This window comes from Ceratotherium simum, chromosome 26 (assembly GCF_057802395.1).
Source record: "Ceratotherium simum simum isolate JZ-2026a chromosome 26, ASM5780239v1, whole genome shotgun sequence".
Taxonomy (NCBI): Eukaryota; Metazoa; Chordata; class Mammalia; order Perissodactyla; family Rhinocerotidae; genus Ceratotherium; species Ceratotherium simum.
In genome coordinates this window covers 5,626,879-5,652,039 of record NC_141925.1, presented here as the reverse complement: position 1 = coordinate 5,652,039, position 25,161 = coordinate 5,626,879, and the positions used below count along the sequence as shown (strand labels likewise).

General features: G+C 42.8%; 1 long non-coding RNA gene across 1 annotated transcript in view; it reads right to left on the bottom strand.

The window, feature by feature from the left end:
• The window catches only part of LOC147913557 (uncharacterized), a 398,277-nt gene that overhangs the window by 262,186 nt on the left and 110,930 nt on the right, over positions 1-25,161 (bottom strand). Inside the window, exon 2 of the long non-coding RNA XR_015556436.1 lies at positions 5,824-5,886. This is a non-coding gene — a long non-coding RNA (uncharacterized LOC147913557). The remainder of the gene's footprint in view (positions 1-5,823; positions 5,887-25,161) is intronic.

Sequence of the window (25,161 nt, the reverse complement as noted above, 5' to 3'; positions counted from 1 at the left end):
ATGTATATATTCGAGCTGTCAGCGCTTGGAGAAAGTATATCTTTTTGCTTTGGAGCTTCTCAAGAGTTGAAGAAATCCGTAGCCTTCTCCATCTGGAGAAACAAGTTTCCTTGTTCCCATAACTTATTAACCAGCCACTTTGGGTTTTGTTTGTCCTTTGCAATGTCCGCCCATTGCTACAGGTTCACCACTGTCTTAAATAAACAACCTCACACTATAACGTAGAGCAGGAACAGCCGGTACATCTAATCTTTAGCTTAAGTGAAGGGATTTAACAGAAACCCCAAGTCACTGTTTTCCTGAGGTCATTCAATTGGGCACTGATGAGTGATTAGGATGAATACAGATATTTCACCTCTTAGGTGCTAAAGCTAATACAAGAGGTTGCAGGCAAAACTTGCTTCCATTTCCTCTAATTCTCTAATGCAACCCATGAGTGTAGATCATGTGTCAGTATCCGTTTATTAATACTTTTAAGAGAAAGCAGAATATCAGTACTGCATTAGTCCCAAACCTACTTGGTACCTTTTCTTGTCCAGGAGACAACAGGCTCATTTCTGCCCACAGGTGGGGGTGGGGAAGGGCTGCTGCTGGTGGTAAGTCACCAATCTCTGCCTTGCTGAGATAATGACACTTCCCTCCAGCCTTCTCTTCTGTGGCCTATTTTCTGTCTTTCTTGTTTATTCACTGAATTCCAAGTTAGAAGGGGCCTTAGGTACAGACCATTTTAGTTCAACTCCTTACTGTTACTATTATTATTTTTTTTTAATGAGGTAAATTAAGTCAGATTGGTCAAGTGTGTTGTTAAGGTTTATGTGGTCAATTTACCAAGCCAGGACACTAGCCTGGATCTCTTGATTTTTCATAGATTGATCAAGATTGGGAGGTGGGGTGGGGGGTCATGGATGATGGAGAATGGTTTCAAAATACCAGGAGTGTGATCACCTTTCACAGCATTAATCCATGCCACTCTAGAAATCATTCAAAATATGTATGTGCCTGTCACTTTTTTGGGAGTTAGGGCTAGAGCCATAAGTGAGACAGACACGCACCACACCTTCAGAGATCCTCCAGTCCAATGGGGGAGACAGATATATAAGCTATAAATATGATCATCTGAGTGCATGATGAGTGCCGTGGCAGACTGAAGCTGGGTGAAATGATGGAGAATGACAAGGCAGACAGTGGGGTGGCACTTTAGGCTTCTCTCTCCTTTATCCTTGGACCTGAAATCCTACTATCCTACAAACCTTCCTTATAACTTCCATTCTTCCTGATCTTCCTCAGTTCTCACAATAAGGGAGCAGAAGGAAATGTTTTTCTTCTTTTATTTATCTGCCTACACCCTCTCTCACCTCCCGTTTTCACATACTCATTAAATCAAAATATCCCCTGAGTTCCTACTCCCCATAAAGCAGAGGGGAGGTAGGGAGAGAAGGAAGAATTTCACAGAGCTCTGCTATGCAGCAGCTTAGGAGAGACAAGAGATACACATGTGGAATGTGTGAACAAGAATGCCTGGTGGTGGTTGGTGATGGTCAAGAGTCAAAGCAAATCAGAAGGTCAGTGAGAGGTACCAAGACGAGGCCATCGTTTTGTGTGCCTCTAGAATATGAGGTTCTAAATGCAAGTGGCATGAGACCCATCCTAGTTTTGGCCATCAATTAAATTAATCCTCTCACGTCACTCCTGTTCTTGATCTCCCAACTCTTGTATCCCAACTGATCCCTGACCTTTCCTATTTCCAGCCAAATTGCTGACTTTTTTAACTTGAGAGGATCCTATCTCCCTGAATGGCAATCATTACCCTTTCTCTTTCTATTCATCTTACACTGTTCTGCTCTTGCCTGCTCCACTGAGCTCCAGATTCCAAAATATTATCATGGGGTCAATCTCCTACACTGAAAAGAGACTTAGGATTTTCTTTTTCCTACAAGAGGAAATCAAGAACTGAAGGACAGAGGGAAAACTTCATTCATCAGGGGGGTCTCAACAGAGATCTATACAGAAGTGTTGACTAAGAGAATAGGGAAGGATATCCCTGCTGGTGAGACCAAGGGTAGCAAATGCTTGGAGTTGGGAAGTAAACACATTTAGAAGTCAAGAGATTAACTCACAGAGAGAAGGCAAAGTGTTAGATAGGAACTAGCTTATTGAACAAGTAAGTAGATGGTATTCATGCGTCAGGAATGTTAGTTCTTCAATATGTCAGATATAATCCAGGAGAAGGTGGTTTTAGGCCATGAAGACCACTTAGGAAGACTTCACAGCTATGTGAGGAAGGAGTACCTGGAGGGATATGCCACAGTGGAAATGGAAAGAAGGCTCTTAGAAGGCCCAGATCAAAGACTCCCTGCTCTCTTGGTGGTGGGTAAAGAACAAGGCAAAGGCAGTATATGACTGAAGCTTGGGGCTGGGGTACTGGGGAGACAGTGGTGTCCACATGTGACTGAGTGGGGTTTGGTCTGATATTAGAGTTAGGCATTTGGAGTCAGAAGCGACAGCCAGAAGTGAGTGAGGACGTGTAGTAATCTGTGTTGCATGTGGCACTGAAATTCAGTGATAGACTTGGAGCCTGTTTTTCCAGGTCTATCAATTGACAAAGCAGATGCAGACACTTTGAAGAAGAATATTGAGTGGTAAGTAAAGGACAAAAAACAGCCATCAGGAAGACCTAGACCAATCTCTCGTCTAATGTCAATTCTGTTTCTCCCACTTACATAACACTCTGTCAGAAGGTGAGATGCATCCACTTATCTATCCATCCCCCTATCCCTCCACGTGTTTGCCCATCAATGTATCCAACAAGTATTGATTGCCTGCTATGGCCAGTACTTCAGTAGATGCTGTGGATTTAATCAGAGGTTATATACTATTTAACAACTAGCATAGGACAGGCACTCACCCATTAGAATGGACACATGCCATGGCATTGGAGGATGGTGCTGGAGGATCCTTACGTCTGGATCAAGGGTCCATGCTGGGGGATAAGGCATATGGAATTGCTGGGGGTCGAAGATAATTACGGGCTTGGGACATTCACAGGACCTCTAGTCCACAGCTGCCCTATCCGATACGGTAGGTCGTTACCAGCCACATAACATTGTCTAAATTTAAATTAATTAAAAATAAATAAAATGATAAATTTAGTTCCTCAGTTGCAGTAGGCACGTTTCAAGCGCTCAATGGCCATATCTGGCTAGTGGTTACCATACCGGACAGCACAGATAAAGAATATTCCTGTCACCATAGAAAGTTCTATTGAATAGCACTAGGGTAAAGAATAAGACAAACTTAATTTTTGCTCAATAAATAAATAAATAAATTATTATTTTAATACAGCATGCTGTAAAACTATAATCTGACGGGAGACAGAGGTCAAAGGAAGGCTTCCACTGGAAGTTAAATTAAAAGTTGTAGGAAATTACTCTTAGGCTGAAGTTCAACCAAAGCCCCTGCTACCACCAGCCTCCTGCAGCTTCCCTTTGTGCATACAGATCATAAAGGGATTTGGAGAGCTAGAATCCTACGTAGATGTTGGGTCATGGGAACGAACTCCCTGCGTGATGTACATTGGCTAATCTGTCCAAAGGGCTCCAAGGCAAATGGAACATTCTGGAGAAAATTAAACAATGAAAGATAACCAAATTTTGAAAGCAGGAAACAGACATTGATTTTTCTGAAGCGAATGTAGACGTCAAAACCCTGACTCAGACTAAGGTAAGATATTAGCCACAACATCAGTCCAAGCGTGATGTTACATAGGAGCAAATTCCAACTGCAATGTCATTGCTCCCAGTAAAATCCCCTGAGGGTGTGGAGTAGTTTCCTAACCTGTGATGTACCAGACATGTGACTGGTGAAGAGGACACAAGGCCCAGGCATATGGCCAGCATAGAGGCCAGATCATCTGCTGGTAACCAAGCAACCTCCCAGAACTCCATCTTTGTTTTAGAGGAAGTGACCTCTTGGCCCCAGAAGCTAATTGAGGGTCACTGTGCCAGGGAAGCTGTGATCAAAAGGAAAGCATCAAAATCTATTAGGCACACAGAGATTGGGCAGCCGCTCTAAATATCCCCAATGAGGAGTTTTTCCATTTCTTCCTTTTTAATTTTTTTTAAATTATCAAATATCTGCACACTGGTTTAAAGCAGCAAATTAATATTTTTTTTCTCTTTAGACTGCAATTGTAGATATGGAAATACCATATCCAAAGACAAATTAACATGAGTTTCTTACAGAACTGTACTAATTATCTCAGAGACTAGAGCCTCCCCTAGGTTAGAAACTTCAGCTCCGATCCAGGGTTGGAACATAAATTTCTGAGACGCAGTAATTTGTTTCATGTTGAGAAGGTAGAGAGAAAGGTGGGAGGATCCTACATAATCTGAAAACCAATCCTTCCTCCATCCCTCCCCTGCCAGCTCCAGCAGCACAAAGGTGTCTAGGAAAAGGACACTGCTTGAAACAGGAAAAGATAAAGTAATACATATTTAACTTTACGCCAAATAGATCTGAACAGACTTCACGCCAAACAGCCCCCTCCTTTTCACTTACAAAACTTCGCAATTTTCAGGAAACGCGATAGCCTGAACTTCAAAGGCATTAAAAAATAGATGTGGCATGTAGGGAATTAGACATGAAATTTCCTTTATTATTGGGAACAAAAGATGTGGGTCTAATCTCCTGTGTGACACAAGCTTTAGCTGATCAGGGTTACGCTAAGTCATTCTGATATAGCGAACAGTGAATGCACCATCATTCTATTTCTTTCTGTCTCCACTTCCTTCTAGCCATTCGCATGTGCAAATTCCACAGCAATAAGGAAAGTCACGCAATACCACTGAAGGCAAAAGAATTCCCTTTGATCAGCCTCTTCTAGGCCTAGAGTCCCACAGCCTCCAATTCTACCTACCCCTTTACCATATTTGATGCATCCAATTATACGCCACCACTCTCAGAAGTAGAATATGCTAAGAAATTCTGAAGCTGATGAAGGAAGCTAAGTCTTGAAAAAATAAATATTTCCTTTAGTGAGGTTTTTTAAATTTTGATATTTGTTGTTAAATTATTACAGATTTATTCATAAAACAAGATGTTTGCCAAGAGAACTATTGCAGAAGAGAGCTGATGTCAGAGAGTTTATGGGGGTGCTGTGCACCACCACCACTACCCCAAATGCTAGTGTATTCTAAAAAGTAAGAGTTGGGGAAATTGGACAAAATGCTGCTAGCTTCACCGAAAATAGAGTCCTTGAGTGCAATGAGAAAGGCAGACGGCAGAAAATGCTTACTTGCTAAAAACAAATGAAATTTCTAAAATGTACCCCAGCATCTTAAAATACAGAATTCCTTTTTTGTAGTAATTTTTATATAGTAATAACATATTCTGGCTCAAGAAGAGCAAAACAAATTTTTCTTAAATGATTCAAGAACTATGCAGTCTCACTCACTGTTGTGTTTGCTGGCATTTCTTTCTACTTTGCAGGGTCATGAGGCTGGGAGAGGGGACAGAATGTCTCCTGATGAGAAAAGATTAGGGAACAAAGAGAAACGCACATTTTATTTTAAACCCCAGCCAGTAACGGGTAGGGTTAACCCATCGACACTCGCACACATGTCTTGTGTTCATTGTGGGGTTCTACCTTGCAAACCCTTTTCTCATCTCTGAATCCAACACGGTAGTACAGAAAAGAAAGACACAGTCAAGCAGCAAGGTGGTCTGTGGGAACTGCGGGCCTGCAGAAGAGAGCTTTTCATAGCGAACACGATCAAAGAAATGGATGTGTTTATGTAATGAATGTGCAAAAGTGGTCGCACTTACTGAATGCTGAGTCCGATCAAGGAAGCTGTAAGTTCCACTTGCATGGGTTCTTTGGGCAGTTTCCTAGGCAAGAAGAGAGAGGAAGACTTTAGTACCGAGGAATGTATTCTTGAACTGTGTCTGCATCCTTTTTGTCAAAGTCATATCTGGTTAACCTCCAAAATAGATCCTTGACTATACAGTGAATTTAACAATGATGATGGTAAAAATGATTAAGATCAAGTCTTTAAATATATTTTCATTGAATCCTTTCACACTCCAATTAGGAAGATATTACTGTTTTCTCTGTTTCAGAAGGGGAAACTGAGGCTCAGACAGCTCACATAAGTTGCACACAGTATACACGTAGGTAGTGGAGCCTGGATTTGAACTTGGGCAACCGGACAACAAGTTTGGAACCACTCTGCTACACTCTTGTCTTACACAGTGAGGTCTTTGCCACAGGATGTGTTCAAGGAAAGAAGGGAGGCCGATCTTTCAGAGATATGATTTTAAATTTTCCTGCATGGAGTTGGGCGGGATGAAATCAACTCTAAACTTCCTTTCAACTCTAGAACTCCAAGAATCTGTAATGCTCAATCCTGCAATAGCTAAAGTTCAAAGTGACTTCATTTTGCAACGAATAAAATTGTGATATAAACTGTCCCATCAATAATCAATTTCATAAACATGGCTATCATTGCCCAATCAGAAGGAGTAAGAGTCATATTCATTAATATTTAAATAAACCAAATGCCACCTGAACTGCAAATGGCCATTATAACCCCATATGAGTGAGTTGGGGGAGAGGTCATCTGCAACCAGAAAAGTCAAGATTTACTAATAGATCTGAAAAGCTTACATAGTACCCTGTACCCAAGAGAGTTGACCTTGACCTGCTCCCTCTCTGGGAGAAACTTAATAGCAGAGATGGGATTGGTTTAAAGCATTCTAGAATCCTGAGCCAGTGCTCCTTCGATTATTTTATAAAGTAGTGATATAACTTATACCCAGACTTAATGCTATTAACAAGTTTCAGAGCTTAACTATAAACATTATTTGCAAATATATGTTTAGAAAATATATGCTCATTCTTAATAGGATGGACCTTTCTTTTTTTAACTTCACATTTGGTGAGGCCACTGGTGTTGATAAATTAGAACATCTGAGAACATCAAGTGGTTCCAAAATATTGGAAAGAGAGGCCTGTGTCTGGAGAAGAGAGGCCTGATGGTATACACAGCTATGAAGTAGTGAGGATGGTGGTGACAGTGCTCATTCATCCTTCCTTCTCTCTTTCCTTCCTTTTTCCCTTCTTCCTTCCCTCCCTCCTTCCCTCTCTCTCTCCCTTCAATCCTTCCTTCCATCCTACCTTCCATCCACCCATCCATCCTTCCATCCACCCATCCATCCATCCATTCCACTCATACAAGACTTCACTACTTCTTACTAGCTTTGTGACCATGGACGAGTCACTTAACCTTTCTTTGTCTCAGCTTCCTCTCTGTAAAATGGGAATAAACATAGTACCTAGCTCAACGAATTGAGGTGAGTATTAACAGTTAATATTTGTAAAGCACTTAGCATTGTCCCTGGCACAAAGTCAATGCCTTTTAAAAGTTTATTATTTATTAAGCCCTTTTTTATGCCAGGCACTGTCTTCTTGGTGCCTACAGTCCATTGGGGAAGACAGATCTTGGTCAGGGATGCTGGGGAAAGCTTCACCAAGGAAGTGGCAATGGAGTTAAGATCTTAGAGATGAGAATAATGTAACCAGATGAAGTAGAAGAACATGATTTGAGAAGAAGAGTTAGGATAGTTAAGAAATGAATAGTCAAACCATATGGTTATCTTCTATAATTCATAGTATGCCTCAGCTGGAGAATTATCTGTGTCTTGATAATAATAATAATAGAAATATTAGTACTAGTAATAGCAGTTTTATTAAACTCAAAGTATATCCCAGGCTTTGTATCCAACTCTATATGCATCCTCTTATTCATTAAAAATAATAACTCCTATGGTCAGGTTCAACCTTTTAACCCCTGCCCCTGCTCCTCTCCAGTCGTGCCCTCCATTCCCTAATTCACTCACTCACATACTCTAAGAACAAGCTAACTGAACAGCTTTAAAAATACAGGCACTGTTACACCTCTGGCCTTTGGTCACATCTTTCTTCCCAAACTGCTTTTCACCTGGCCCAATCTGAACTCATCCCTCAAGGTCCACCCAAGTGTGAACTTCTCTCTGTAGCTTTCATTGACTCATCCAGGTGCATTGAATCTTTTCTGGGGGCCCTGTGGTCTTTCACACATCCTTCTATCAGAACAAGAATCATATACTCTCTCCAATCCATTGTAGACCAGGCCTGCCCAGGCTGTGAACTACTGGAGGGCAAGGACAATGTTTTATTCAACTCAGTAGCCTTATTGTCTGGCACAGCACCCAGTCACTTAGCAGCTGCTCACTAGATTGGATAGCATAAGAAGCATTCCTCATTGACCCAAAGTCTTACAGTACTGAGGAAGGGCACTGAATTTCATTCCAGAAAGAGGTTTTCTCTGAGCATCATGGCCTTCTCTGCTGCTCCCGTACTTGGTATCCAGGTGATAACGTTAATTTCATGTCCATGTCAGCTTTATGCCCATACCTTTACACCTGTTTTTAATCTGACCTGCAGTCGAAATGAATTTTATAACCCCTCCTTTACACTAATAAGATTCTATCAACTCCTTTAGGTGGATTGTTTTGTAAAAACAAAGGCTGAGAACCATTGTTTCAAGGTGAGAATAGAAATGGTCATTAGCAATGGCACCAGACAGCAAGAAAAATCTAAGATGCTCTCTAGAGTTCCAGAGGAGTGATGTAGTTAAAAAAAGAAAAAGAAAAAACTAAGATTGTCCTGAGTTTGCAATTACTCTTGCAAACTACCTAAAGAGCAATACGCGGTGGAATTGTGTGGAATTTTCATTGTACTCAGACCATGCCGGAGCTAAAGAGCCACAAGTGAAGGAAACAGGAAAGGACATGGGAACAAAGTCAGGCAGAAGGGAGGTGAATGCTAGCTTCGTGCATTAGTTGCCATCACCTCTGCACTCCGTCCGAATGGATGCACAAAATAGCAAGCCAATTACTTCCGAAACACTGAAGTCGATGACCCCTGGGCAGGCAGTATGTATCCTAAGTTTCTAACTCGGACTCTAAACAGGGCTGGCTCCCGCAACGTTTCTACTTCCATAGACTGTCATCGACTACTTCATGGATTTCCCACACGGATGACCACAATAGGCTGCTACGGTCTACTCTTGTCTCCAGCCTTGCACCTCTCATCCCTCCACGGAGCAGGCAGAGCAATCTTCACAGCACATGAATGTGACCGTGTCACTCGATTGTTTAAACCCTATATCGATGGCTTCCCATTCCGTCCAGGACAAAGCCCATACCTTGTGACACAGCCTGACATTCTGCAGGTATGCTCCTGGCCAGAGCTCCAGCCTCATTTATTTATTAGTGAGTGAGCACACTCTCCCTCCAGACCCCTTGTGTATCAGCCCCAGGGAGCTTCCGGTTCTGGATCACACCTTACTCCCCACCTGCCACGGGAAAGTTGTACATGCTGTATCTTTGACCTGGGATGCTCTTAACATCCAATTAACTCACAGTCATTGTTACTTCCTTATGGAAACCTCTACTACATGATCTCAAGAGCCCACTATGCTCCCTTCATAGCACATATCACACCTATCACTTAACAGTCAGTTACAAATGATTTGATTGACGTCTGCCTGTCTCACCATTATGATAGCTCCATGAGGGCAGAGACTGCGTCTGTCTGCTCACCATTTTAACTCAAGCTCTGACCACATTGCTGTGGATATGGAAGATGTTCAATAATTATTTGCTGAAGGAAGGAAAGATGGAAGGGAAGGAGAGATAGAGGAGAGAAGGGAGGAAGGAAAGAAGGAAGGAAGGAAGGGAGGGAGGGAAGGAGGGAGGAAGGAAGGAAGGAAGGAAGGAAGGATAGGCTTACTCACCTTGTTGCTAACTTCAGACCCACTTCGGGTGACTACGCAGCTTCCCTAAGAATTAATTCCCTCTTCACCCCATCTCTGCCTAGCGTAGTCCCAGAAATCATGTCTGAAGTACACGATCCTGGCTCCGTTAAGGGCTATGTTGAGTAAAGACGAAACCCCACCTGATCTAAGTTCATTTTTCCCCCAGGAATTTGGAAGACACTCAAGTTTCTGCCAGTTCCTAGAACTGAGAACTCAGTGACTGTGGGGTCATCATTCTCTGCCACGTGTTCAGCAAGAAGAACAGAAGAACGGAGCAGAGAGAAGAATAGGCGAGAGTGAGGGTCCCTGAGCGGGGAGGATTCTGGATGGGGTGGGGGCACCTTGTTGCCTGACTACTTAGCAGCTCAAGATGTCGGTCCCTCATAGGACTGACCACACCTCCTGCCTCTCCGTGCTGAGACTTACTCCTGTGCTGTGTAATAAAAATCCCCATTTTTTGAGCTACATTGAGTGGGTTTCTATTACTTGCCAACAAAAGAGTCACATGTAAGTCATCGGTGTCAAAGGGTGACACCTCACCCAGCGTGGGGCATTCTCTACCAGCGCTGCCTTCGGAGATGCCAGCTGGATCTTGACCACATCAGTGACTGCGACCGGGTGCACTCTCTCCAAGCTTCTCAGAAGCCCCTGACCTAATTCCAGCGTCTAGAGTTTAACTGTTCTTGAAAGGGGCCTGAAGCCACATCAGCACAGAGCAGCCAGAACCACATGGGCTTTTGATGTGCGATTTGGCAATGGTGGAGCGTGGACAGGCTAGCGCTGATCACTTGGGATAAGAGGAAAGTGAGCCGGAGTGGGAAGTGCACTGCAGCTTCCTTAGACTGGAGATAGAGACCCTCCCCAAGGGAGCCCAGTGGCTCTCAGCCATGTAACACAAGGCTGCTGACCAGTGGCCACCACTGCAGTGGGATGATCCGATCAGTCACACTCAGCCATGCAAACGATTCAGAACCAATATTTCATTTCACTGTGAGTTGGTGGTTTGTTTTCTAGGAGGAACCATGGGTTAAAGCATCATCTCCCGCTGTGATCATGCAGAAGCATTCCAGGCAGCAAGGGCAGCATGGGATACTCCTTGACTTGATTCTCCCACACCATCTCTTTCTGCATCCTACCCCATCCCCACATCAGATGCCCGGTCTCTGTGTTGAGTATTCCCAAAAGATATTTTCTTTGTTTCCCCCTTTGTATTTGTTGAATGTAAGGGACTGAGCTGAGCAAGAATAAAACCCAAGAGCCAATAGTTCTAAACTAAAGTTGGATGCCCCACGCTCTCTAATATCACCGTGCCTTTGCACTGGCTGGTTCTCAGGCCTGGGTTCTGTTCCTTCTTCATCTGCCCAGTAAACACATATTTATTCTTCATGTCCTTGGGCACAGGACCCCCAAACACAGTGAAGAGCTCCCACTTCTCCACTCTCAGATTCCGTTAGTCTCTGAGTGCTCATTACTCAAGATATCTGTCTGTCTGTCCTGGACATTGGATTGTCAGCACCTCAAAGCCCCAGGCTATGCTTTCCTTATTCATGAGTGATGGCACTCTATAGATTTTGGACACAGACTTGGGTTCAAAATTAATTCTGCCATTCATTTAGCTATGTAATTCTGGAAAAGTTGCTTGATCTCCCTGAGCCTCCATTTTCTTATCTATCGAAGGGGGATAATAATGCCTTCCTCAGAGGTATGGGGTGAGGATTACACAACATCATTACCTGGCATTGCCACTCTAAACGTTTATCATGCCAGACACCCATCAATGATGTCTACTTGGCCAACAACAATAAACAAAATCTGCAAGTGCTTTGCAAAATTTTTGCCAGATAGGTAAGATTATCCAGATGACTGCGAGAGCCAGTCCCTGGCATACCAGGGGCCACCACAGCACCTGGTACATAGTAGGTGCTCATTTAAGATTTGTGAAAGTAAAGGACTAATGGGGTCCTTCTTTTATTGATGAAATGCAATTGTAGCTGCTACTCCAACGCGTATATTTGACTTGTCATACTGTTTAAATGCAATAAACATCAATTAGTCTGCCTGTTGCGTTTCATTGGGTTGTACTCACTGGTCTAGCAAGGGCTCAGGTACAGTATCTGTGACTGCTCCCTGGGAAGATTCCTCCCAGTCTCCCTCCCTAGGGAAGAAACCTTCTACTCAAAGCTCCAGGGACCTTGGAAAGACTAACGATATTACACCCCACACACCACCCCCTTTGAGGCTTATTGTTGGTGTGTTTAATTTCCTGTATTGGCCTTACAGGAGATTTCTAATGTTTGGGCTGTAGGGTATGTTCTGATTAAAAATAATCCTCCCAATTACGGGTTGGCATGAGCCTCCTGTCGTATGCACTCTGCCACCAGCCTCTGCTTCCCCGTCAGCAATAATTGTGTCTGCAGTGCCTAACTGTAAATGAAAACCCAAGGGGCAAGTTCGGGTCCCTGGTTCCCGGGCCGCACCGGATCTTTTAATTTGCACTGTCTGTCAAAAAGATGCTGCCGTGTGAACTCCAAAGAAATTCTTAGACTCTCAGATTTAAGGCCAGAAAGAGCAAAGGTACCAACCACAGCCTTCTCAGAGAAACTGCATTTGAACCCGCCAGAGATAACAGAGTGTGTGTAAGGCAACGAAGCTCTTTTCATTCTGCTCCAAACTTTAGCCAGACCCGGTATGAAAAGGGAAGCTGAACTCTAGAGAAATTTCAAGGTGTATTTATATTATTTTTTCCACCACGTACATAAGACAGGACATTGAATTCAAAGCATGTGATAGTAACTCTGCGAGAGGAAATATACACAGGAGACTTGATTATTTCAATCTCTATAAAATTAAAATTTTCTGGGTGTAGAGTGAGGGGAAAGAGTATGTGCTTTAGGCTGGGAAATATCATCATGTTCTTCTTGTGTAACCAGAGAGCTGTCCCTGTGGCCATGCCCAGACTAGGCACTTGAATTATGGTGTTGAGTTAAGGAAGTGTCAATTGGAGACAGCAGTGAGCAAAGGCCTGTCTTAGGAGGAATGCAAGGGGTATTCTTGGTATGCCTCTACACCCTCATGCCTTTTTCTAAGAATGGCACCTGTCCAGGGATGGGAGTGTTTGGTCTTGCTCAGACTCATCTTGTTTCTCTCTAGACAGATGGTTGGAAGAGGGGGAGACCCGACCCTCAGATGGGGAATAGGAGCCTTATCTTAGGTATTTAAACCTGAATGTGAAGACAATGTGCCACCGTGTCAGCTTTTGGGCACAGCACTTAGTGATGCAGACTGAGGGCCAAGGGCACCATTTGAGAGCAGCTACAGCAGACAAGGAGAAAGCACCGCAAAGCAGTGCATCTGTGGAAAGCGGAGAGAATGGAGTTGATGTAGAGAGAAGCAGAGGGACCCACACAGAGCAAAAAGGGAGACAGCCTGCAGAGCTCGTCAGCTGGGTTCCAGACAGTGTTCATGTCTCTTATTCCTCCACTCCCGATGTCCTGCTGAACATCCTGAGGATAGGTATGAGGTAGGAGTGTGTCTTCCCAAGAAAGTGCCCCTTCAGCTGAGCCTCGCTTCCTGGGTTTCTGTTAACTATAGCATATGTTTTGGTGACTGAATTATCAAGGTAAGACAGTCAGGACCACGGAGGCAGGTTGTCCAAGCCCAGGCAACAGTGCCAATGAAGCTTGCCATTGGATCAGATGTTGGCAAACTATGGACCATGGGTACAATCTAACACACAGCCTGTTTTTGGAAATAAAGTTTTATTGGGACACAGCCGTGCTCATTCATCTGCGTATTACCTATGGCTGTGTTCATACTACAACAACAGGGTTGAGTGGTTGTGACACACTTTATGGCTGACAGACCCCAACATATTTACCACTTGGCCCTTTATAGATAAAGATTGCCATCCCCTGATATAGACGCTTATGTAGAGTCACATCCAGGTTCACAAAGATCTAAATAAATACATATATAAATAGTAATAATAAAAATAATAATAACAACTATTACCATCATCATCCAATACTAAGCATTTACCACGTACCAAGTACCAGGCATTTTACCTACAAAATCCCCTCTAGGCACACCATCTGTTAATTCTCTTTTGATGGTGATGAACTAGGCATTTAAGAATCTGAAAGAATTTGCTCCAGATCTTATCGCTATCAAAGCCAGGTTCCAAATCTAGTTCTGTGTGACTCTAAAGTTCATACTTTTTAGCCAATATTTGGTGTACCTATCATTTTTTAAAAATAGAGATGTTATTTAGCTTGCCTTATTCTTTTTTTTTTTTTTTGGTGAAGAAGATTGGCTCTGAGCTAGCATCTGTGCCAATCTTCCTCTATTTTGTATGTGGGACGCTGCCACTGCATGGCTTGGTGAGTGGTGTGTAGGTCTGCACCTGGGATTCTAACCTGTGAACCATGGGCCACTGAATCAGAGCACATGAACCCAACCGCTATGTCATCAGACTGGCCCCTAGTTTGGCTTTTTTGGTGGAGCTCTGGGGCTCATTTCTAGCAGGAAGAGAGAAAGTGTGACTACCAACTTCACAAAGCAGCTTCCCTAAAATAATTTCCTTTACCAATCCCACCATGAACCTAGAGAATTCCACATTCCCACCACTTAAAGGAAGAGATTTTCTGTGGCTTGTGATGTTTCCTTAGAAGTACTAAGGTGGGGGGTAGGGCAAAGTAAATCAGAGAAAGGGGAGGTTTTTAATTCCTGCAGACAGATTCTTAGGTTGAACAATAAAAGACTGGCAGAAATGGAAAGGGACTTCTGGCTGATTATTGCCATTGCACATTGTTTGGAAGATGAAAATGCTCCTTCTCATCATAGCAGAAATAGCCAGTGAGTTCTTTCCACCAAGAAGAATGAGGCTTCTCAGCAAATGTACATGAATTCACATGAACTGAGTTTACCCAAATCCATCAGTGTCTTGAGCTGGTCCGGTACAAACTTGATGTTAAGGAGACCATGGGATCTCATCTATGTAGAAACCACCAAACTTCACTCATAAAAAACTTGGGATAGAAAGAGAGGACCAACCTCTGCAGAAATTTGACCCAGAAAGCTTTGCTACTTCAAATGCATGAAAAGTGATCACGGAGAGGGCTCAGTGTCACCTACCACTTGCCAGCCTCCAGGAGCAGGGCTTGAAGAGAAAGCAGACCCCAATCTTGTGGTTTCTACCCTGTGTGGTTTCAACTCTCAGCTCCAATATTGCTTTCTTAGCAAAGCGTCCCCGATCTGTCTCTGCAGCAAATCTAGGACAGGTTCCCTTATCGTTGCATTTATCTCAGTAATAACTACAAAGCAAAACATACTCATCTGATTAGTACCTGCTTCTCCTGCTAGACGGAATGCTCCACAAGGACTTGGACATTGAGAGTTTTGTTCCCCACCAAACACTCCGCACCTAACACCGTATCTGGAACAAAACCTGTGCTCATTAAGTACTTGCTGAATGGATGAATGAATGAGTGAATAATTCTAGAATGAAACCGCCTTTTCCTCTGGCATCCCAAGGATCTCAGTCTGAGATCCAAGGATTCATTACTAACCACCTGTACTGAAAGCTCCTTCTTTAGACCCAATTTCCCTAGCTTTCTTTAAACCCAACTTCTCTACCCTCGTGGTGTCCAGCTCCAAAGGGTCAGTTAGAGGACAGATCACAACATTTGAAGAGACAAGTGTATGCACGAAAGCAGAGCTTGGACTTTGTGAGTCATACCCACCCGGCTACAAATCCCAGCTTCAGCACTTCCTAGGTGTGTGACCTTGGGTAAATTACTTTATATCTCTGGGCCTCAATTCTCTCATGCATAAGGTGGAAATGAAAATTACTCTTCGCAGAGTCTTGTGATGATTAAACGAGATCACATAAGAAAAGGACTTAGAGTATGTGTACAGTGGGTGTTCAAAGAGCTGTACCTACTTTAATCATATTTAAGTCCTCCTCCCAAGCTCAAGAGGGTCTTAAGAAACAAGTAAAAGTGATGGAAAATATTGTGACTTTAAAGGAACTCAGTAAGTATCTATTTGAGGCAGATAGGGCTATAGGCATGTGAGTGTATATCGATAAAGACAGTAACAAGAGAAGCAGCGGCAGCAGCAGCAGCATCCACTGCTTACTCTATGCCGTGATAAACAATTCGCATGCAGCATTCCACTGAATTCTCAGTACATCCTTATGCTCTAATTTTCAGATGAAGTACGATAGTCAGAGATGTTAAGTATTGATGCAAGTTCCCGAGGAGAAACTAGAACTTGAACCCCAGTCTGAATGGCAACTGTGCTATATTCACTCTTACAGAGAATGTTGCCATTCCAAGCAGACATTGCCTGCTTGAGACCGCCCAAGGAAGGGCTTGGGTGACCTAACAGAGGCATTGACAAGAGAGGAGCTTCGATGTGCCATGATGCCATGAGCAGCCCTCACACACAGAGGGAGCTTCTGCACAATGGATCATCCCTTCCCAACCAATTCGCTTTGGTTATTATCCATCATCTGGATAGTTTTCTTGATCTTTGTCGTTGGAGAGAGAAATTGTGCAGGTACAAACAAGAGGCTTACAAAGGGAGAGACAGTGATTCTAAGTAACAATGTCTTCCCCGAACAGCAAGCCTTTCTCTCCAGCCTGTGGACTCTCTTTGTCAGGCATATGGTGCCACGGGGAAGATCCTCCCACGATTCTAACTGTCCTCAGTCCATGACACCTAGCAGGTTGGGGGGCTAAGCCAACCAGTTCCACTGAGGTGAAATGGAGAATGGATATAGTAATCAGAAAGCTCACAGGAGGTTGAGCTACAGACAGATTTATGGAGCTGGGATACAAAGCACATCATTGGGAAGGCATGACGCTTTTGTTCATTCATCATCTTTTACTTTGAATCTATTTCTCAATGAAAAGTAGCTTTCCATTTCTATTACCAAGATGAATCTATCAACCACACACAACAGCATAAACTGAACTGTAGTGAAGGGGAAAAAAAGACACAAAAACAAAAACAAAAGGAAAGGAAAGGAAAAAAACCCCTCAGTACCTAGTGTGATATATTTGCTCAGATTACTGCTTTGTTTACACCACTGAGAACACTTATTTTTGAGCTTCCAAACTCATCGCTCTATAAAGAAAAGGAAACCAGCTAGCAGTGCCTACTGCAACATGGAGAAAGAAAATGTACCATAAAGAAAACACATCCTCTACCCTCTAGGTCTCAAATTTTTTTTTTAACTCTATTTAATATGTGTCGGACTCCAGAGCACCTTATTACCCTATTTAATTCAGACCAGGGAAGATGTCTCAGAATAAAAATGGCATTAAAGTGATAGGAACTAAGCTATGAAATGTGGACATCATATTTTCTTCAGAGAGATAATCAGCTTATCAGAATTCATTTCAACCTAAGAAAGGTCTCACAACTACACTGAAAATTCAAGCTGGTCTCATCATCTCAAGAATGTAATCTCAAGGAAATGGTAAAACTATCAAGGCAAGCTTGGTGCAGTTATCTTTATGGATAAGAACCAGAAGCATCAGACCCCCACAGAATCGCTGTGGCAAGGTCTGCTGCCAAGGATGGGAGACAGCTCTATATAAAATACATGAAGTACCTTTGCTGATAATATCATTATTTTTTTTCATGAGCCACCAAGGGTACTTTTCAAAAATGCAGTGCATTGCTACCTTCTTTACATCTAAAAATTCCCCCTAAATCTGGTATTCTGAAAAATAGAAGACTTTAACAAAACAGTTTCCTAAATGAGTCACTAACAAAGGTATAGGTTTTAATCCCACTCTTGCTTGCTATTGACTGGCTGTTTGGCCTTGATTGATTACTTAGCGCTCTCTGAGCCTCAGTTTCCTCATTTGCACAAAAAAGGGGTTGGACCTTCTTGTTTTCAACTCCTCTTTTCCTTTATCCAGATGATCTGGTTCGTACGCATTCTCATAAGAAGGAACATCAACAAAAGCAAATAGCAAAGATACCCGGAAAGTGTGTATAAGTCTCAACAGGAGTCAATACCAAGATAGAATATACTGTGTGCTCCTTGGTATGAAACAGCCCCCACAAAAAGAAAAAATTAAACAAAAATAGAGAAAACCCATCTAGTCAGAAGCGAGTATCTAATTTTAAAAGAAACGCAATGGATTTCAGAAGATAAAAGAAAATTCCCCGTAGCCTGTCCCTCAGGTTCAGCAAAGAACCACCAAGCCATTTGGTACAGTGTTCCAGAAAAACAAAGACAGTGAAATGAAGGAAAGATAGCTAGGCAGAAAGGTGGATCAATACAGCACTCAACATCTCCGTGTGGGAGAAAGGAAAGTCATAAAACTAGACCGAAGTCATGAAAAGTTTGGTAAACGTTGCAAGGGCCACATCAGGTAACCATCAAAAGTTATGTGTTTAATGTGGGACCTCATCCAAACTTGTTTTGGGTGATATTTTCTTTACAGTGTGATTTCAAGTAAGTAATAAATATTGTAGACTCAACCACAAGAAATACAGGAAATTTCAAGACAAAAATATTTGCTTCTCCGGTGTTGTCATGAGAGATAATAACATATAATGGTAAGAACTCAAGACCTAAAGTAAGCAAAACTTCGGTTCTGATTTTTCTCTGTGTTTGACATCGGGACATTTATGGACCTCTCTGAACCTCAGCATCTTTCTCTGGCAAGTGGTTAGCAGTACTCATACCAAAGGATTACTCTGAGGATTAAAAGAAATAATGCATGTAAAATGCTTCCAAAATGCTTGCACATACCTCTTGGGTAAATTTTAGCAACTGTATGTGAAGCCTCGTATTTTGGGGTCAGATGGAGTAGACATTGGCATTTATGGAGCATTTACTAATTTCTAGACCCTCTCCTAAACTTTCTCTGTAATATTTTCCGTTGAAGAATTTTTGCAACAATTATGAGTTACTTTTACTTCTCAGGGAACTAGATCTCATAACACTCCAACTTACCCTAAAATGCTTCAACCTTTCACAAGAATTAATATTAATAAAGGTACTTACTTTAATAAGATCTGCATCACTTAATAAGAAAATAGTCCTTAATCCCAAAGCAAACTGCAAGCCAGGCATTTGAAAAAAAAAATTCACTTAATTTCCACCCATGGTCCACATCCTTTGATACCACGTGACACTCATCAAAAATGTAGAATTCATGCAAATGAAACTCTGAGTTATTCCACATGGATTTAGAGTCTGAGTGTGCATAATTTCTTTCAGATCTGAAATATGTCGGCATCTTAAATAAGTCTACAACTTAAAGGAGGAAAGTGAAAAAATATCTACATTCCCAAGTTTCCAGGTTCTATTTCTAATGCTCAAGGATTTTTTCAATGACAGTTCAGAGGAAGTAAATGTTTTTAAAAGGAACATAATGTAAGTTACTTTTGTTCATTTTAATGTACGCACACACTCATTAATCCATTCGGCATTTTTTTGAGCTCCCACTTTATGAAAACCATCAGAGTGTGGTGCCAGGTTCAGTTCAGGACTCAGAGATGAATGGGCCACTCTGTTTTCCAACAGAGCTCACATTAATAACAGCGATATGAAGCAACAGTAAAATACGGTTCCAAGCAGAGAAACTGAGGAGCAACACATTCTGACTTAGGGGGGTGGGGGGTGGAGGAAACAGATATGGTAAAGTGACAGCTGAGATGATTCATGGAGAATAATGAGGTTTTGTTTGTTCAACAGTCAGACAAGGGGAGCATGAAGAATTGGACAAGTTCCTGCTTAAAGAAAGAGCATGGCTAAAGAGGGGGAAGCATGAAACCCCATTTGGGGAATCCTGAGCAGCCTCCAGGAGCCAGAATAAGGTTACTGAGGGAAACGACCCTGGAAAGATGGGACCAGATGGAGGAGGCTTCATGGGCCGAACCTAATAACAGCACCAATGCAGGGAGCACTTAACGATGTGCCAGGCTTAAGGCTTTACATGGACTAACAAAGAGTTGAGTCTCCCTAATAACTCTGTGAGGTAAGTATTCTTAATGCCAGCTTTACAGTTGAGGAAACTGGGCTCAGAGAGACTGGTGGCAGAAAGACACCAGAGTGATACAAAGCAGAGCCACGCTCTCAGTCGAGATGTCATCAGACTCCAAAAGCCATGCTCTGAGCCACTGTAAATAAATGAGTGCAGGCTCCAGCCGGTGGACATTAAGGATCCATGAAGGATGTCTGAGGAAGGGAATGACAAGTTCTGACCTGTATTTTAGGAGAATAACTAGCCACAGAGAATGGACTGGAGGTGAAAGAGAGAGAGATAGAGGCTAGGGAAGCTGCTGTAAAATGCCATCTAGGAAGCCACTTTATCTGGTTGCTGACTTGTGTTTCACCATTTGCTGGCTTTGTGACTTTAGGCAAGTTACTCAACCTCTCTGAGCCTCAATTTCTACATCTCTAATACGGGAATCATGGTAATACCACTCATCTCAAGAGGGTTTTTCTGAGGAATAAATGGATGAATGTATTTGGAGTCTTTAGACCTGCCTGGCTAATTGTAGCCACGTAACAATGATGTTAGTTAGTTTATCATCTCCTAAGGCAGATAGTTGAAGAGGAAAAAGAGGAAATGGGTCAGCCTATTCAGATGCATCCCTGGGGATATCAAATGCTTCAGAGCACGTGCATTGTCTTCTTCGTCTTGTTAGTATTCAGCCTGCACCCTCCCTTTTCAAGCTACCACCACCTACAGCATTGCCCAGGCTGTTTTCCTTCCAAATCAGACTGTGGGATGCAGCAGCAGAGGCTCCTTATCCGGGCACAAAGATGGGGGACTCTAGAGATGAGGACCAAAACGACTCAGGGAAATGGGCTAAGGTCCCCGTTGTCTCTTCCATCCCCTACCACCAGCACCACAGCGTGCCCTCCCCGTTCAACCCTGGGGGCTCTCAAGCTCCAAATTACCGTAAGGGGCAATGTCAGGTCATTCATGAACCAAAACAGATGGTAATTCCAAATTTCCTGTTAACACCCAAAGGGCGAGGTGATACATTTAAATCTCAGATTGCATTTGCATCCCACAAATACGTGAACTCCCCATGATTTGTTTCATTTCAACAGCTAACCTTTGGGAAACACTCTCTTGAGATGCCTTGTCGTTCTTGAACCCTGCTGGGTATATTAACACTACGGGCATTTGTACTTTTTAATAAGCACTGTTGCCAACTCAGAAGGAAGGTCTTGGTGAATCGTATGCATGTACAATGTTAACTGAACCCATTAGGATCTGCTTAGCTAAAGGCCAAGTTCAGACACTTTGCAGCTGCATTCAACTGGATTTGAAAAGAAATCGTAACAAGCCTCGGCAGCTGTTACACTCTGATTATTCTGAGAACCTAAAAACAAAACAAAGATTTCTCAAATAAATTGACAATTGTTTTCTCCATCTCAGGGATACATTGTTTACCTGTGGTGCATAATAATGGGAGACACCTGGGGAGCTCGGAGTGATTCTTCCAGGCACAAGTAGCATCATTTCCAACAGTGTGATGGGAAATGATAACAGACAATGGAATATATTGAGCACATCACGCAGTAGAACTGGGCTAATAAACACTGATATCATTTTCATTTTATAGATGAGGAAACCGAGGCTCAGAGGAGTTTTGTAACATGCCCAAGGTCACCATAATGGCAAGGTCACCAGTAAGTGGTGAGGCTTGGATTTAAGGCACCATCTGACTGCAGATCCCTGGGTATATTCTCTACGCTCTCTTAGTAGTCACCCATTTATGGCCTCCCTCTGGACAGTAAGTTCATGGTGCTCTAATCGCCAACATTTAGTGCCATGTAGTGTGCTAAGTGTTCCTACAATATCACCCCCCATAATCATTACAGTGACCTATGAGGCAGGAACTTCTTTAATACCCATTTTCCAGATAAGCAAAGTGATGCTTCAAGGAAAATGGTCACCCAGTTTTTTTTGTTTGTTTTTTTTGTGTGTGTGTAAGGAAGATCAGCCCTGAACTAACATCCGTGCTAATCCTCCTCTTTTTGCTGAGGAAGACCGGCTCTGAGCTAACATCTATTGCCAACCCTCCTCCTTTTTTTCCCCCAAAGCCCCAGCAGATAGTTGTATGTCATAGTTGCACATCCTGCTAGTTGCTGTATGTGGGACACGGCCTCAGCATGGCCGGAGAAGCGGTGCGTCGGTGTGCGCCTGGGATCCAAACCCGGGCCGCCAGTGGCGGAGCAGACGCACTTAACCGCTAAGCCACAGGGCCAGCCCGCTCACCCAGTTTTTTAGTGATAAAGCCAAGATTCTGTTTCCAGAGCCAAAGTTCTATCCTCTTTCTTATTTGAATATCTAGCACTGAACTTGGCACCAAGGCAACATCCTGTGTTTGATGAGCAGATGAGTGGATGAATGTGTAGATCCACGGAGGAGATCTCTGTGAAGTCAGGTACCTTTATGACCATGCCCACGGCATCTTGAAAAGTACCTAGCACACAGTAGGTGCTCAATAAATGTTTTTTAAAAGAATGACTGTTGCTATGGCTAAATGCATGCAGACTCTGGGCTCTGATTCCTTTGCAAAAGGGGGAAAGATGTTGTTTGATGATTATCTCCTAAGGCTTTTCATTCCATTCCTGCCCCCCATGATAACCATACAGAAATGTGCGAATAAAATGGCTCTGTCACATCTGGTGTCCTGCTGGATTAGTGTGTGGCCCAGGGGACATTATCCGTGCCAGGGATCATAATCCTTCACTCCCTATCTCTTTGCAAACAAAACTGACAAAACACTCCCGGGGCTCTCTGAAGTAACCTTCACATCTGTGAACAGCCGGCTCTACACATTTCCCTCCCGAGTGGGTGTCCCTGTCCCTTCCGCATTTCAAGAAAGAGGCCAGCTGCAGTTGACGGTACCTTCAGCATCGTGCACTGTATCCGCAGCTTCACCCCAGCAATCCCACACGTGTGAAAGGAGACTGCTTATCAATAAAGAGAGTGCCCAGCGGCTTTTAGGGATGCGGAAGGGACCTGCTGGTTGCTGCAAATCTCTCACCAGTGCATTGGAGTTTGACACTTAATATTCAAACCCAACTACAGGCTATGTACTCAGAGGATAACACTCGGTAATAGCACATGGATCCATGGGCTGATGGGCTGAGCATACAAACCTCCTGTGTAAAGACTCACTTAAGAGCTTTCTGCCACAAATGGAGCTGGAGTAGAGAGAGAGAGAAAGACAGACAGACAGGAAAAAACAGGGTCATGGTGAAAACAAGTAAAGGCAGAATCAGCCTGAGAATCCCCAAGTATAATCCAACAATTTGGCGGTGCTGGTAGTAGTGGGGGTTAAGGAGAATCTAAACAAACATGTGTCTGGTGTATCAGTTTGTCTCCTTAAATGATAGGGAATAACTTAACAATATAGCATAACAGCTCATCCTTCAATTTAAATCCATTGTGTTGACACTCATTATTTTCCCCACTAGGGACTCGAAATAAGAGGAACATTTCTGGAACGACACATCATAACAGAGAGATATCGAAAAGGACAATCCGGTATTTACATGTCAATTGCCAAAACACAATTTTCCAAACGTACAGTCACGTACCACATAATGACATTTCAGTCAACAATAGACCACATATAAGACGGTGGCCCCATGAGATTGGTAACATAGAGCCTAGGTGTGTAGTAGGCTATCCCATCTAGGGTTGTGTAAGTACACTCTGTGATGCTTGCACAATGACAAAATCGCCTAACAACGCATTTCTCAGAACATATCCCATCGCTAAGTGACACATGACTGTATTAACCTAAGAATTCTCCACCCTGTCTAGCTAATTTTATAGCCTCTACAGAGTCTCATACAGGGCTTAGAATGAAGTAGGTGCTCAATAATTGCTGGTGGATTAGAGTTAGTCTACGAGCAGGTATACTCATATTTAGTTTTGCCCGTTATATAGAAATTCTGAGCTAAGCCTTGTTGGTCTAAATCAGAGACTACAAGCTGGAGGTCAGGGGGTCTAAATGGCCTACATGTATATAATGTTTGAACCATTCACCATTTGAAACAATTTATGAAAAAAGTTGCTAATACTTAAAAATCAATATTAAATAACTATAAATCTGACTCTTCTTGATAAACCACAATATCCAAATATACTGAGACCATATTTCTCCCTGGCAAAAATCCAACGAGCTGAGTAGCTGATGTTTCCATTAGAAAACAATGTGTGCTCTCCCCAGTTCCCACCCATCTCTATTGCCTCTAGCCACTTCACTCATATATGTTACTTGTTTGACCCCCCTATAGGCATTTGAGTTTTTGATCTCTGGTTTAACTATTTAGAGTGTAAGACAAATGTTATGTCTTCATTTTATTCACCTTTCCTTTGCTCTTAGGGTAAAAATCCATGCAATTCTTCCCTTTCCCCCCTGGAATTCTGAGATGGTACAAACCCATGCAGGCATATTGGCTACAAGAAGAGAATGAAAGGTTGACTCTTTGATGGAATTCTAAGTTAGTAAAGTGACTTTTCTCTTCTTGCTTTCATATAGTTGCAGAAATATTCCAAGGAGGGAGAAATCTCATCTAACACCATAACACCGTTGGAAAACCAGAGCTGTGATGATCATGTCCCTCGCCTGCATATACAGCGTTCAGTGGCTCCCCGCTGCCTAGAGAATGCTAGCAAACTCCTTAGCGTTGCATCTGTAGAACAAGCTGACCTCACTCAACCTTTCTGGACTTCTTGTCCCTTGACCATCTCATGCTGCCCACTACCACCTAGCCACCACACCTGCTAGGTATTCCCCTAGTGTGTCTCACCTCCTGTGATATCTGAGGTTTTACCTATCCTATTACGTTTGGCTGGAATCCCATCCCTTCACCCTCTGTGAAGGAAAAACACAGTCGTGCTTCAAAGTCCAACTCAAGCACCACTTTCCAGTAGAGTCCTCCCCAGCATAGGCTAAACCAGCCTCTCTTCCCTTGGGTTTCTACGTTCCTGTATTCACATGCCTCCATTAAGATGCACTAAGATACAATGTATCTAAATTATTTCATAGTTATTTATCTCATAGTTATTATCTAATAGATATTTATTGCTTGCCTCTCTCCAAACCTAGACTGTGAGCTTCTTGAAGGGAGGAAATTATTCCACTTTGCATTCCCAGAGCTTATCAAAGTACCTAGCTGACAGGCAATGAACATTTAAGGACTGAGTACACAAAAAATATTCAGATCAGAAGATTTTGAGCACAGACAGAGTGGTAAGGACGTTCAGAAGAGAGAGAGCTTAAACCTTGCTGGGGA